This window comes from Ursus americanus, chromosome 4 (assembly GCF_024610735.1).
Source record: "Ursus americanus isolate L20-20 chromosome 4, mUrsAme1.1.p, whole genome shotgun sequence".
In the NCBI taxonomy this organism is placed as follows: Eukaryota; Metazoa; Chordata; class Mammalia; order Carnivora; family Ursidae; genus Ursus; species Ursus americanus.
Window position 1 is genome coordinate 98,481,723 of NC_142130.1, and position 14,972 is coordinate 98,496,694.

The 14,972-nt window shown below is 61.0% G+C and overlaps 1 long non-coding RNA gene across 2 annotated transcripts; it reads right to left on the reverse strand.

The window, feature by feature from the left end:
• Positions 1-1,600: 1,600 nt before the first annotated feature.
• Positions 1,601-7,243, reverse strand: LOC148110313 (uncharacterized). 2 transcript variants are annotated; one of them, XR_015724303.1, is made up of 2 exons: positions 3,605-7,243; positions 1,601-2,509 (listed from the first exon to the last, which is right to left on the reverse strand). It is a non-coding gene; the product is annotated as an uncharacterized LOC148110313 (long non-coding RNA). The 2 variants fall into 2 exon arrangements; XR_015724304.1 differs by having other exon boundaries at positions 2,591-7,243.
• Between the last annotated feature and the right edge of the window lie 7,729 nt (positions 7,244-14,972).

A 14,972-nucleotide genomic window follows, 5' to 3' on the forward strand; every position in this document is an offset into this window, starting at 1 on the left:
GTGCTCCCTGTCCTACAGAGGGGGCGTCAGTGTGGACCCGAGTGCCAGGCAGGATGCAGGGGTGAGGCCCACAGCCCTGCCCCTGACCGAGCCACACCATAGGCGGGTGCTGCAGGCAGGACCCGGCAGCCTAGGTGTGGGAGGGACATCTGGTGGGGCTTTGGGTACCGGTGAGCCCGGTGGGGTGGGCAGGGTCTGGAGGTGGGAACAGGGAGCGTGAGGTGTGAGCTTGAGTGTCAGGGGCTGACACCACGGAGGAGGTCCCGTGGGGTGAAGGGTCGGTTCTGGTCCGGGGCAGCGGGTCCCCTTGGGTCCCCAGTGAGAGGCACACTGGGGCCCCTGGCTCTTCTCCGAGGGGACACTAAGTCCAGGACAATTGGGGCCCTTGCTGAGAAAGAATGTTTTCAAAGGGAATTCACCTAAAATCCTGCTCTGAAGGATCAGCTTGGGTGCTGATTCTGGCCGTCGGTTTCCCTGTGCCGTGCGTGGGGCCGCGACGGAGAGCCACGTCGTCAGGAAGGCCCCAGGGGAGACGTGGCAGCCGTGTGCAGCCGCGTTGGGGGGCTGGCCGTGGGAGCCATGGGTGGGGGTGTGAAGAGGGTGCATGCCCAGCGCCCCGCCTTCAGATGAACCTATGCTCAATTTTACAACTTCCTGTGGACATTTCTTGTGACTTTAAAAGCTGAATGGAATATCCATTTCCAGCTTCATCCGGAAGGAGAAGGGCCTTTAATCGGCCAGCAAGGTGGCCGTGGTTGGACACCAGCGGGGCTGAAGCTGTGGGCGGAGGCCACTGTCCAGGCTGCAGACAGGAAGGTAGTTGGAACTGAAGGAGTCCACCCCGGCTTGTCTGCTCCGAGCTTTGGGCTTGTTCCCTCGTCGAGTTCCGGAGGTGGGGAGCCTGTCAGCCACGCACCCACCCGCTCCCTCTCAGCCCCGGGCCTTCCGCTGGCCGTCGCGGGCGGTGTGCACGACTGCTCGGGACGGCAGGGCGCCCGGCCCAGCCTGGCTCCGCGGTGACGCGTGTTTAGTGGGGGAAGTGGCGATGTTCTTCTTGTGGGAAGACTGCTGTCGTCTTACGTGGCACCAGCAGGGGTCCATGCAGCTGCAGAAAACAGACGCCCCCACGTGTGACCAGACATAAATTCCAGACGGCTGACCCAGCGCTCCTGAGAGCCGCCCAGCCTCCATGTCCACGTGTGCGGGGGGGGGGGGGGGAGGTCCACAAAGCCGCAGTGCAGGGCGCTGAGACGCGTGCTCCCGCGTCTGTCCGTCTGCGTGTCCTGCCCTTGCCCACACAGCTCGCAGTCACAGCGGGGCTGGCAGACGGGCAGAGAGCTTGGGCGCTTGGCCCCACCTGTGCCCCTACCTGGACACCCCATGCTGACCCAGGAAAGGCCAGACCTGCCCCTTCAAACTCCATATCCGCGACCCTGGATGGCTAGGCCAAGGCCTTCTCCCCCCAGCCGGGAGCCGGTGCGGGGTGGCCCCTTCCTGGAGCCCACCGGGAGGGGCACAGTCCTGCAGGTGACCGGTACGGTATCGGGACAGGAAAAAGCCCAAGAAAGTGACAGTACCTGTTTAGGAATGTTCATAGCAATTTGGCATCATGGTGACATTTTTATTGTATTTTATAAAAGTCCTTGCCAGGACAGCTTGGGGGAAGCGCTAGTCCTTGCCTGGAGTTTGAGAAGCGAGTATCTAAAGGTCCAGGTGTTACAAAGGCAGCTCTGAACACATCAGGCTGGCATTTAGGAGAACAATCCTGTGGCCTCGTGGTGGGGACGCAAGCACGACAGGACCCTCCGAAGACAAGAGGCACGAGCAGAGGCCCGAACACATGAAAGTGAGGGAAAACTGCGGAAGGGAAACGAGAACGGAGAAGGTGTCTGCTGCACGGAGACGGGAGGTGGCGCGTGCCCCTGATGACAGAGGAGCCCCGGAGAGCGGGGCCGGGAGCAGGGGGGCCCCGTCAGAGCAGACAGGACGTGCCGAGGGGACGCGAGTCCTGCGGCCACACGGACGGAGGAAACAGGGAAGCCTTCCCTCTTCCCATCCGTCAGGGTGGCAGTGAGAGGGGCAGCCTCCATGCTGCTGGGGCAGCAGGTGCGTGCGTTCTCCTTGGAAGGACCCGGCCCTCCTGGTACTTGAATTCTAGGATCTTCTCTGTGACCCAGCACTCCCATTTTTAGAAGTCTGTTCTCCACAGACTAGGGCCCCCACCTGGCAGGACATCAGTCCAGCATCACTCAGAGCGGCCAAACCAGATGAGACCCACAGGGCAGCAGGGCTGTGTGTGCCAGCGTGGAGTGGCCAGAGTGGGTGTTAGCTCCTCCCCCGTCACGCACACGCGTCAGCTCTGCGGGGGGCCCGGTGCAGGCGGGTCCAGATATGCCGGGAGCACTGTCTGAGCTCCTCCCCCGTCACGCACACGCGTCAGCTCTGCGGTGGGGGGGGGGCGGTGCAGGTGAGTCCAGACACGAGGGGAGCACCTTGGCATTCTGTGTGCCTGTGGGCAGAGGAGAGCCAAGTGTGAGGAGGGGTTAACTTTTACTTCCCAGGCCTTTATCTCTTAAAGTAGGTAAATCACCTTTATAATTTAAGAAAACCTGATGCCCTGAAAAGGGAGTTTCTGCTGAACGCAAGCTCCCGAGTGGAAAGAGCCTGAGGTCTGTGTGGTCTGTGGCTCCCCCTGCTGGCCAGTGGAGTTTGACAGCCTGCCTCGGACGCGGTCCTGGGTCTTCAGGCACAGGGCGGATCCCAGTGTAGACGCCTGAGGGGTTTCCAGCCCGTCCATGAACAGGGCATGATTTCCTCCAGCTGCTGCCACGTTGGCCGGTTTGGGGCGCGTGAAGCATGTGGGGCTCAGGATGTGGAGGGGCAGCACTGCCCGGGGGTGACCCCTTGAAGGGTGCCCACGCGCGGTAAACACAACCCCCTGGCTCTGGGTACCGGCCTGTGGAGGCGCTTGCAGGCCCCGCCGTGTTCAGCCAGCGTGAAAATCCTAGCAGGGTAGACAAGGGTGTCTGGGCTGCTTCCCTGTGCAAACTCAAACAGACCTCGCGGGCTTGCTGGTGGCCCTCTGACCCTGCCCCTTCCACGTGGCACTCTTTCCACGTGCTCTGTGTGGCCAGCGGCGGTGAGCGGGCAGGAGGCAGGCGCTCGTGGGGGTGGTGCTGGCAGACGGCCGCGTCAGGTTTCCCGGACCTCCCGCAAGGCGGAGACACAGACGTGGGGCTCCAAGCACAGCTGTCTGCTCCATGACTGTTGTGGCCCCAGCTTCTGTCCTAGTTATGTTCCCTGAGTTCTGGGTGTGACTGATTGCGTGGTCCCAGCTGTGCCCTTACACGCGGGCTTAGCGAGGCCGCCGGAAGCCAGCTACTGGTCGTGATGGGGGATGGTGACCCGTGGCTCCATGGCCTGCGGAGGGCGCCCGCATGGTGGCCCCGGGCAGGCCGCCTGCTCTCTGTGCAAGGGGCCAGTAGAGTCCCCAGGCTGGGGACCACAGCCAACCTCCGCCTCCCCCCTTCCTCCTGGCCCCGTGCCGTCGCATGCCCCTCTCCCCTCTGTGTCCTTGGATGCGTTTCCCTTCCTGTCACCTCACCTGGTTTATCACGTGAAACAAAAACGGTCTTCTTCTTCTCAGGGGGGGGGGTGCCCGCAGACGGTGGCCTGGCCTCCCCTGCAGGTCCCGGGCAGAGCTCGGTGTGTTGCACGTGTGTGGTGTGAGCAGAAGGGCAGAGCCCCCTCTGCGTGCCCCACACGGGGGCCGGTGTGAGAAGCACACAGTCTCCTGCCCGGGGCTGGGATGCAGGGGAGCAGCCTTCCTTCTGGAGAGAGCCGTTTCCTGCAGTTCCCTCCACCCTCTGGGGATGCCTTCTTCTGCAAACAGTGCTCCGGAGGCGGGTGTTGGCGGGGCATGGGGAGAGCGCTGGCCTTGGCGCTGGGACCCAGGCCGCCCGCCTCGGCCGGCGATGAAGAGCGGGCGGCTAGAATCTGGGGTCACATGGTCACGTTAGTACCATGCCGGCTGAGGCAGGGCCCCGCCGTGTGGCCCACGTGGGATTCTGTTTCTCTTGCCTTCCTGTCAGAAAACACCAGCTTATTTGAGTAAAGATGGGAAATAAATACAGACAAGAGATGGAAACAGCCACAGCCCAGGAGGTGAACTCCGTGCAGGTGCAGGAGGAGGGCAGATGCCAGCCCGGGGTCGGGACGGACGCGGCCGGGAGACAGCCGCAGGGCACAGACGGCGGGAGGGCTGCTGTGGCGTTTCTAGGGTTAAAAACAAAGCAAGGAGCCTGGGTGTCTGCAGGTTCCCACATCTTCCCGGAGTGGTGGGCACGCCTGCCCTCTGCTTCCCTTTTCTGCCTCTAAAATCAGAGCTGGGACAGGAGAAGCCAGCACTGGGGTCCCAGCCAGCTCCTGGGGCACCTGTCACCCGTGTACCTGCCAGCTTCTCGTGGCTGGAGAGAGGGGGACTCGCTGCAGCCTGTGTCTGTGGGGCCCGGGGCCTGCGTTTCCCCTGCTTTCCAGCAGGGCCGGGATCCGGACCCAGTGGGAGAGGCCAGAGTGGAGCATAGGGCACATTGCCTTGACCCCCAGTGGGTGGCCGCGGCCAGGCTGAGACCACAGGCCACTCCTGGCCAAGGTCCGCGTAGGATAGAGCCAGGGTCCTGGGGCAGTGGTGACAGGAGCCTCTCCCTGCTTTGTCCAGGGGCCTGGGCAGCCTGGGCAAGGCGTCCAATTCTCTTTTGTGACTTTGCCAAAAGAGGCCAGCCGGAGGCCAGCCGAGTGCCACGTGCTCCATGGACATGCTTGGTGGGGCTGGGCGGGGGCTCCGTGGGCGTCTTCCACCAGTTTATGCTGTGTTCCCCTCGGGCAGCACACCCACCCCAGCCAGGAGCCATTTCCACAGCAGACAAGGGCCCCGAACTACTCAGGCTTGCTCTGGGCGGGAGGGGGGGGGGGTTGCTACTCCCTGACCCCCAGCCTGACCCCGGCCCCTGTACTGTTCCCCTCAGATCCTTAGGAGTTGGTGTGAGTCCTGGGGCTCCTGTCATGAATTACACACACCAGGCCCTACAACAACAGAAATTCGATCTCTCCCAGTGTGGAGGCCAGAGGTTGGAGGTCAAGGTGCCCCAGGGCTGCACTCCCCCCAGAGGCTCCAGGGGAGGGTCCTTCCTGCCTCGTCCAGATTCTCGGGCCCCAGGTGTCCCTAGCTTGTGGCCACATCCCTCCCGTCTCTGCCTCCACCTTCATGCGGCTTCCGCTCTGCGTCTGTCTCCTCTTCTGTCCCTCGTAAGCACCCTGTCATTGGATTTAGCCCATCCTAGTCCAGGACGGTCTCCTTGAGGTCCCTAACTCATCTCACCTGCACCTTCGCCCCAGCAATGGCAGTCACAGGCTCCGTGAGGCTTTAGGCGTATTTTTGAGGCCGCCTTCCGACCTGCTGTGGAATCTCTGAGGCTTTGCCTCTCCCACCACCCGTGGGCCTCCCATGATATGATGTGGATGTCAGCCTGTGACCCAGCCATGCAGGAAGGACACCCAGCAGGTCCTCCCGGGAGAGCTTGGCAATCCCAGCGCCCTGGCCTGGCCACCGCCCTCCCCTGCTCACCACCCTCCAGAGCCCTGTGGGGCCGGCCCTCGACCCCAGCTGGAAGCCGCTCCTGAGGAGGACGTGCAGGGTCCAGGCGGGGGGTGACTGGGCCAACGCTGACCTGGAGGACCTTTCCAGGCCCAAGGAGGGCCCCACCCAAGGCTAGTTCTGGCGGTGCCTGAACACCGGGCCATCCCAGAAAGGCGCACACGCTCATCTGCGAAATCCTGTGGACTCTGGCACGCTAGCACGGGCCGGACCCTCGCCGGGCGCCTCCAGGCCACCTCGGGGCTGCCGCTGGACACTGCCCACCCAGCACTGCTTGGACACGGCTGAAGCAGAACCCCTGGGTTTCTCAGTCCCTGGCCCTTGCTCTTTTTCTCCTTTATTCTTGTTTGAGTTTTGTTTTTATAACTACCAAAAAAAAAACCACCCCAAAACCCAAAGCTAGAAAACCCCAGTATGACAAGGACAAAATTTACCTTCTGCTTTTAGCGAATGTGCTCACACAGCCACGGGAACGCCCCTGCTCCTGGAGCACGTCCTTACCTGTGTCCCCCTGCCTGGAGCTCTCCCACCCTCATCCTCCGTGGCCTCCAGCCCGTCGTCCTGCAGCGGGCGGCGCTGCTGTCCATTCTCCTGCTGACGAGCACGCCCAAGCTGGGAGGGTGGGAGGCAGACACGGGCTGGGCCCCAACCCGGCAGGTCCTTCGCTTCCTGAGGGCGTGGCCTTGTGGACTGAGCGAGTCCCGCCGTGGAGGAAGCGCTCCATGGAGCATCCGGCCACTCGGGTGGACGTGGAATCGAGACGGGGCAGCTGTGGCCAGCGGGCTTCCTGCCTTGGCTGTGGTGGTATGAGCCCGGTGTGGGGCGCCGGTGGGTCTGCCGGGTCAGGTCGGTGCTGGGGTTCAGGGGTGGTTTGCTGACACAGCCCCCCACCCCCCGTGTCCATGGCAGAAACACTGTCATGTGCTGGGTGAACACCCCCATGCCCCCTGTGTTCCTCTGTGACGTGGCTATTTCTGGATGCTTGCTGCGTGTGGAGATCAGGGCTGGGAGCAGCCCCGGTACCGTCCTCGTGGGGGCCCGTGGTCAGGAGTGGGTCTGGGGACCCCCAACTACCTCCCGGTCCAGCCTGCCCTCGTCAGCCGCATGGTCCTGGCTAGGCACAGGGGCTGGGGTCACAGTGTGGGACCTCGAGGGTATTGGTGGGTCTGGGGTGTTGGCACATAGGAGGGGCTTGACCCATCACCCAGTCAGACTGGAGTGTGGTCCTCACGGATCAGGGGGCTGAACAGGTCAGCCACGTCCCCGCCACCTCCCCATGGGAACCTGGCCTCGTGAGTCTGCACTCCGGCCTCCATTAAAAATCAAGTTAATGTGCAACCCACCAAACCCTTAAAAACTAATCGGACTTTCACGGCTTAAAAGGTCCTACAGTTTCTCCACACTGTCTCCCTTTTTGCCCCCCACAACCCTGCCCTGAGGTGCCGAGACCTCCCTCCTGCCGCCCTTCCCCGGCCGGGGCACCAGGTCCTCCCAGGGCGTCCCCCGGGGTCCTGGGGGTCCGGGGTCGGGCGCTGTGCTGTGCCCGTATTTAGGGTTGTGGGGATGAGTCTCTGTCTCTCCACGCCGCCGAGGAACAAAGCCGTGATGTGATGTTCTGGACGCCAGGCCCCCCGAAGCTCCGGCAAAAACACTAGTCAAACATTAACTTCTGGGTCAAGAGCCTTTGTGTGAAACACCGGCCGTGTGGCCCCATTCCCAGAAAAACACTTCAACAGCCGGCTTGGGGGGACTCTGCTCTCGGTAAATAACATGCAAAACAGGCCTGTGGTGACACTGGTGTTGCTCGACCCTCACGACTCCCAGAGCGGGACTGTCCTTCCGCGGGCTGGAGGAGGCTGCCCGTCCCGTCCGGACAGCTGAGCTAGAATCAGCCCGCAAGAATTTGGTGTCCCTCCGCGGTGAACGTGCTTGTGTTGTCTTCCCTGTGTCCCACATCCTCACCCGCAGCAGTCACCTGTGTGGCCTCCGTGTCCACTTTGCCGTGGACCTTTCCGTACCGTAGCTGATGCATCGTCCATGCCCAGAGTGGGGCTGGATGCCCAGGAGGAGCTCCGTGTGTGTTTGATGAATGAGTGAAAAGAAATATGTCCCTAGGAGGTGAAGGGTTAATGCACAGGGCGTGCGGGGCCCCCACGCGAGGGTCCCTACCGCCGCTGTGGGTTTCCCGATTGTGAAGCACACGTGGCCGTAGCAGGCTGGGAGTCTCACGCGCACTAGGACGTGGACAGGATCCCAGTGCCTCCCGTCGAGTGAGCACCCCTCGCCGGGCGGCCGCGAACACACAAGAACAGACGGGAGCGTGGCTCTCCGGGCCCACGGGCATTGAGGACGCACGAGGCACCAGGGCGCACAGACGGAACCGGGAGGAGGCTTAATTCACTGGAAGGAACGTGTGTCTCGACAGAGGCCAGGAACGAACTTGGAGATCATCTTAGTGGCGGAGGTGACCCAGGCTCCACGTCCCTGGTTTTAAAAAGCGGTAGATACTCCCTTCGGAAACCGAGGGAAGGTGTGCGGGAATTTAGGAAGGAAACGCTGTCATCGGTGTGTGGAGAAACCAGTCATCTCACAAATACAGAGAGATCACACAGCATCTGACTTAAGACTGGGGTTTCGAGACACGACCCGAACCCCTTCCTTCTTTCCCCAAACACCTTCATCTGGGCGTAGTTGACACAGCGCCACACGGTTCACTGATGACTATCGTGCAGACGCCGCTCTCGTCAGGGTGGCCTGGCGGCGACCCCATCACCCTCCCCGCAGCCCGAACAACCACGAGTCGGCGGGTTCCCGCGCTCTGGGCGTGGGATGGAGTGCTCGCGCTCAGCGGGATGGCCCCGGGCCGTCTGTGGTAGCAGGTGTCACGCTCCTCCTCAGGGGGGAGCGATGCTCATCGCACGGACGGGGTCGTTTCCGCCTCGGACCCTCACGATGATGCGGCTGTAAACGTTCGTGTGCACGTCCCTGCGGGCACATGCTGTCGTTTCTCTTGGGTCTGCTTCCCGAGTGGGAGTTTTGGACACAGGCTAGCTCTGTGTTTCGTGATGTGAGGACCGGACCCCTTCCTCGGGTTGTGCTAGCGGACCTTCCCGCCAGCAGGTATGAGGTCTGACTTCGCTCCCCGCCCCCCCGCGGACGCTCCGTCTCTGACTCCAGCCGTCCTGCTGGGTATGAAGTGTGTCCCACGTGGCCTCACTCCGCATTTCCCTGGTGACTCTTCACGTGCCTGCCGGCTGTTTGTAGGTATTCCTCGGAGAAGTGTCTGTTCAGGTCCTTGGCCAAGTGTTTGACTGGACGACGTGTCTTCTTCTTGGATTGTAGGCGGTCTCAACATGTCCCAGATACAGGGTCCCTTATCAGACAGATGGTTTGCAAATATCTTCTTCCATTTTGTGGGCTGTCTTTTCACCCTCTAGATGGTGTCCTTTGGAGCACGAAAGTTCTAAAGTTTGATCTAGTCCGATTTATTTTTTTCCCTTGTTGCTTAGGCTTTTGGCATCCCGTGTAAGACTCCTTGGCTAAGTCCAAGGTCAGGGAGATTTATCCCTGTGTTTTATCCTTGTAGTGCTTAGTTTAGGCCTTTGGTCCACAGGAAGCTAATTTTCGTATATGATGTGAGGTAGGGGTCCACTTCATTCTCTTGCCTGTGGACGTGCAGTTGTTCCAGCACCGTTTGTGCAAACACTCTTCTTCCGCGGAATGATCTTGGCCTTCTTGACCAGCGATGTGTGCGTCGTTCCGCTGCCCCACACGTCCAGCCTGGGCCGGCACTACACAGCCTCGCTTCCCGTAGCCTCGTGGTAAGATTTGAAAATCGGAAGTGTGGGTCCTCCGGCTCTGTTTGCGCCCTGTACGATGCTCTAACCCGATGACGAACAGTTGTGTCGGCAAACTGGAGACCTGAGAGGGAATTGGCAAATTCCTAGAAAGACCCAAGGTATTGAGACTTCACGAGAAATAGACAATTTGGAATAGGTCTGTAACCGTTAAAAGAGATTGATTTAATAATCCAAAACTACCCATAAAGAAAAGCCCAGCTTTGTGGCTGAATTCTACCAAACAGTTAAAGAACTAAAACCAGATATTCAGAAACTCTTTTAAAAAATAAGAAGGGGAAACAGTTCCCAGATGATTTTATGAGGCCTGTGCCACTTGGACCCCAAAGCCAGACACAGACGTCCCAAGAAAGAAAACTGTGGTCCAGTACCAGTTGTAAATGTGGACACAAACATCCGTAAGGACCAGCAAAGCAAACCCGGCAGCGAAGAAAAGCGACCGTACACCAGGACCAGCGGGTTCTATCCCAGACGTGCGAGGCTGGTTCAACGCCTATGTCTGCGGGGTAAAGAGTAAGATGATGTGGTCGTCTTAGTAACACAGAAAAGGCATCTCATGAGATCCAGTGCCTCTTGTGATGAGAACGCTCAAGGAACTAGGACTAGAGGGGGTCCTCCTGAACCCCGTGAAAGGTACCCGCTAGAGCCACAGCTGCCATCCTGCCCACAGGTGGGAAGCCGGGTGTGTCCCCCCAAGACCGCGAATGAGACAAGGATGCCCCACTCCCCACTTCCAGTCAGCATTGTACTCCGTTCACAGACCACATGCTCGCAGAGATGCAGAGCGCTGGGAAGTCCACGAAAAAGCGGTTACAGCTACGGGGTAAGGTCAGCAAGCTCGGATACACGATCGATGCGGAAAACCAGTAGAATTTCTATACGCTTGCCGTGAATGATCCAAAAATGAAATTAGGTAAAAAAATCCATTTACAAAAGCACAAAAACATGGGGTGCCTGGGTGGCTCAGTCGTTAAGCGTCTGCCTTCGGCTCAGGGCGTGATCCCGGTGTTCTGGGATCAAGCCCCACATCAGGCTCCTCCGCTATGAGCCTGCTTCTTCCTCTCCCACTCCCCCTGCTTGTGTTCCCTCTCTCGCTGGCTGTCTCTGTCTGTCAAATAAATAAATAAAATCTTAAAAAAAAAAAAAACCACAGAAAAAGTAAAATACTTAGGACTGAATTTAACAAAAGGAGTGCAGGACTTATACTCTGGAAGTTGAAAACAGTGTTGAGGGAAGTGGAGGAGGAGCTGATAAATGGGAAAACACTCTGTGTTCGTGACTCGGAAGGCTCCCCACGGTTCAGATGGCATCACTCCCGAATGGTCCGCATAGCCGACCCTGCCGGGGACCCCGCCGACGTCCCGCTGGAACCGGCAAGCTGACTGATACATGGAACTTCAAGGCACCAGCAGGGCCCAAACAGCCTCAAAAAGGAACGAAGCGGGAGGCGCCCCTTGGGTCTGGAGTCTGTAAAAACACGTGCTGTTTCGGAGGCGCTGGGGCGAGTCCCGTGGATCTAGCGAGCACATTCAGCGTGTGACGACTGGGGGGACAAACACCCACAGGGCCGCCCGATTTCCTGAGGTGAAGCCCACAGAGGGCACCCAAGACGCCGCAGAAAGAAATCTCTATTTGCATTTCAAATGAGCAGAGGAGGGGAGGCAAGTGCGGTGCTCACTCACGCACCCCTGCCCCGTGCTGTGCTGGCTGCTAACATTCGCCACGTTTCCAGCTCTCCGCTGTCCACGTCTGCGTGCCCAGACACGTACGTCCACGCGCAGGAACATCCGCGTAGGGCACACCCATCACACGTCCATGTGTGCACGCCCCACGCCCCACGTGCACACACATGGACGCTTCTTGTGGAAGTTGCAGCACCCTGACCGTTGCCTGGGCACTTCCGTTTATCTCCTAAAGCGAAGACGTGCCCAGTGACGTCGGTCCGTTCTCAGATGTGCTCGTGTCCCCATGCTGTCCTTCACGGAGCCAGCGGCTTGGAAGGTCGAGGCCTCACGCTGCACCTGGTGGCTGGCTCCGCCGCCTGCACACCTGGGCCATTCCCCCTCCCGCCTTCTCTTTCCCCAAGTGGACATCTGTGGGGGGTCCAGCCAGCTGCCCCCAGTCTGACTTCTCCAGCTGCTTCCCCATGGTTGGATTCAGGCTCTGGCGAGTGTGCTCCCGGGGCCTTCCATCTGGAGGCAGGAGGCGTGGACGTGATGGTCGCTGCAACCAGCTGAGCGGACAGGGCGCGTTTTCCCCGTGACCCTTGACACCGGGTGAATCTCTGCTCTCCGACCGCATCTCACATCCGCTGACCATCCTTCCCAGTGGTTGCCTTGCACTGGCCAGGGTCGCTTCCAAGGGCGGGCTCTGTGAGGCTGGGGCTGCACAGACCCCCCGGGAGGCCCAGGGTCTCCGGTATGTTCCTGTCACCCTCAGGCCAGCCCTGTGTTGGGCAGGGCTTGGCGCTGCCTGCAGAGCCGATAGGGTTCTCTTGGGCTTCACTGCCACCCGCAGAGGGACTGGGTTTGCAGGCGGGGGGACGGTTCTTCCCACCCGGTGGCCGGCAGCCCCTCCCTCCCTGGCAGCAGGGACCCCAGAGCCTTGGAAATGCTAGGCTGTGTCGGCCGCGGCCACATCACATGGGGGCATGAATATGGGGTCTCTGCTCTCCGCACACTGGGGCGGAGCAGAGTTTGAACCACACTCCAAGGACTGAGTTGGAGAAGGTGGACCGGACGTCCTGGTGGTTAGAAATCACATGGGGTGTTGCAATGTTACTGCCGTCGACTTTGGTTTTGGGGTTTGTGTGCTCAGCTCCCACAGGGCAGTGGAGCCAGGCGGGATCCTCGGGTGACCGAGCACCCACCAGAGAGGGCAGGTGCCTGTGGGCCTGACCTGGGCCTGGCTGCCCGGACACCTCATGCCCCTTCAACTGGATGGCAGCCCTGAGGACGGGCCGTGGCTGGGAGAGGCCAGAGCAGTGGCCCGGCCGGGGGTCTGCTGGGTGCTCGCCGGTCAGTCCCTCCCCAGCAGCGGAGCCTTCAACGGGCATCTCAAGAGCTGTGTCTTTTATCATCGTGCTCAAAAAAGCCCCACGAAACGCAGTTCAGGCAGGGCATTTCGGTGCGTTAAGCGATTATAAACCAGTTGCATCACAGGAAGATGGAAAGTCCTGTTTTCATTTCGAAAGAGCTGGAAATGTGTCCCCAGTGTAGGGATCTGGCCGCCTGGGAGCGTGTCCCCGGGCAGTGGGTGCGGGGAGCTTGGGCGCCCAGGTCTGCTCCTTGGAGGCTCGGGGACGCATGCCACGGCTTGGGCGGTCCCCGGTCCCTGAGGGAGGAGCAGGAAAGAGGACCCCAGGGGTCCCTGAGCCAGCAGCGGCTTGGGGAGACAGTCTGAGGGGCAGGACCATGGAGGAGGGGGTGCCGGCCCCCGGTGCTGCTGCCTTTGGGCCCCACTGTGGGCAGCCCCGGGAGGCCCGGCTGGGGGGGACTCGGGCCTCAGCGTGAAGGTGGCGGAGGCCGTGGTGGGAGGGTTTCTGACAGGTGAGCGCACCCGAGAGCCCGAAAGCCGTGCTCTGAAGCTCAGACGGGGCTTCGAGGCAGCGTCATCTTCTCGCTCCTCAGAGAGCTGATTTTCTCGGTTCACGTGTGGGTGTTTGTGCTTTTTCAAAAATGAAAATAAAAGACCACATTATTCAGGAATCCAAACCAGACGGGCCGACAAGACGGAACAAACCCTGGCGGAGGCAGGGCGGGAGGCAGGGGTGCGTCTCGTCGCCGCGGGGCACCTCGTCAGAGGCCCTGCGATCCGGCGGGGGCCACGCATGCTCTCCATCCGGAAGGGGCGTGAGGTGGCCCGTCCCACACGGGGCCTCAGCAGCGGCACGGACACCCCGAACCCGCCCAGCCTGCTCGTGGAGGGGAGGGGAGGGCAGAGTGCGCAGCGTGCTCTGGGCTTCTGGGGGTGGCCCCGGGCCCTGGGAAACGTTCTGGCGGCGTGCAGGAAGTGCCTCTGTGATGGCCGGGTACACAGTGGGGGGTGAGGAGCCAGGTCACCGCGGGGACGGGTCAGTGCGCCTCCTCAGGTCTCCCCCAGCCTGTGCACCCTGACCTCCGGGTCTGTCCCGATTCCTCCCGTCGGATTCTTGACCGTTGATCCAGGGGGCTGCTCTGCACACAGCGCCCTACTGCCCTGGGGGGCTTCGTCCGGCCACACTGACCCGAGCGCTGAGCCATTCCTGGGGGGCACTGAGGTGCTGGGTGAGAGAGGGGCTGCTTTTTCTTGTAGACTTTCAGGTTTCAGTCCTGGGAAACACAGGTTGGGTCACAGGGCGCGACCTGGGTCATGCCACCAGCAGGAGACCCGTGTGTTGGTCGGTGCCTCATTGAAAGTTGGTGCTGGGGGTAGGGGGCTGCGGACGGTGCTGGGCTGCTGGGATGGAGCCTCGGTGCTCATAGATGCCCAGAGTCCTGACAGTATCACCAAGTTGGGGGGCCAACAGCTGCTCCCTGAGGCTCTGGTTGGAGCTGCCCAGGTTAAGTCATTGGACCTCCTGGCCTGACTCAGCCCCGATGGGGCGTTCGGGCCTGGGCACTGCCGTGGCTGCAGAGGCTGGATTCTGTGACCCGGACCCAGCGTTGATTAGATGAGGCGGTTTGCATGGACCGTAAGGAGCGGCTTTGGGCTTGGGGCCTCGGGGACCAAGGAAATGTAGCAGCTGCCCCAGTGATTTTAGATGGGTGTCCCTGGCTTCTCTGTCCCCATGGGCGACATGGGGTGATTGTCCAACTTCCGCAACAAGTCCCGACTCCAGTGGCACGAGCCAGACAGGACCCTTGACACGGAGCTCCCATCGGAGCCCCAGGGTGCAGACCCTGCAGCGTGTGTCCCCCAGGAGCTGGGCTGGGGAAGGGGCCTGTTGTAACCACGGCCGGAGGAGCGGTCAAGGGGAAGCTGATCCACACCGTGGTGCTTTCTGAGGGCTGTTGTCTGTGTACGAGCACGTATGTGTGTGTGCGGGGACGTACGTACACATGTGAGTTTGCATATGAACATTGCATGAGCATGCATGTGCGAGTGTGAGTGTAAATTGTGTGCACATGCGTGCACACGTATGTGAGTGTGCGTGAGTGAGCATGTATGTGTGCACGGGATCGTGCACGCATGTGCACGCGTAGGCCTGAGTGCGTGAGATGCATGTGGAGGAGGCTCGCATGGCAGCGCCATGGCGGGTTGCTCCCAGGGGGAGCGGAGTCCCGGGGGCTGAGCCGCACCAGCGTGTTCCGAGCAGGTAGACGGTCTGATGCATCAGCAGTTCCTGGAGGTGATGGAAGCCTCTGGAAGGTGGCAGGACAGGCGAGGTCTGGAGTAGGAGGGTGTGGGTGGGGCGTGGAGGGTGGAGGGGTGCCCTGCTGGGTTGTGCTGTGGGCACGAATGTGGGGGCAGCTGCTGTCCCT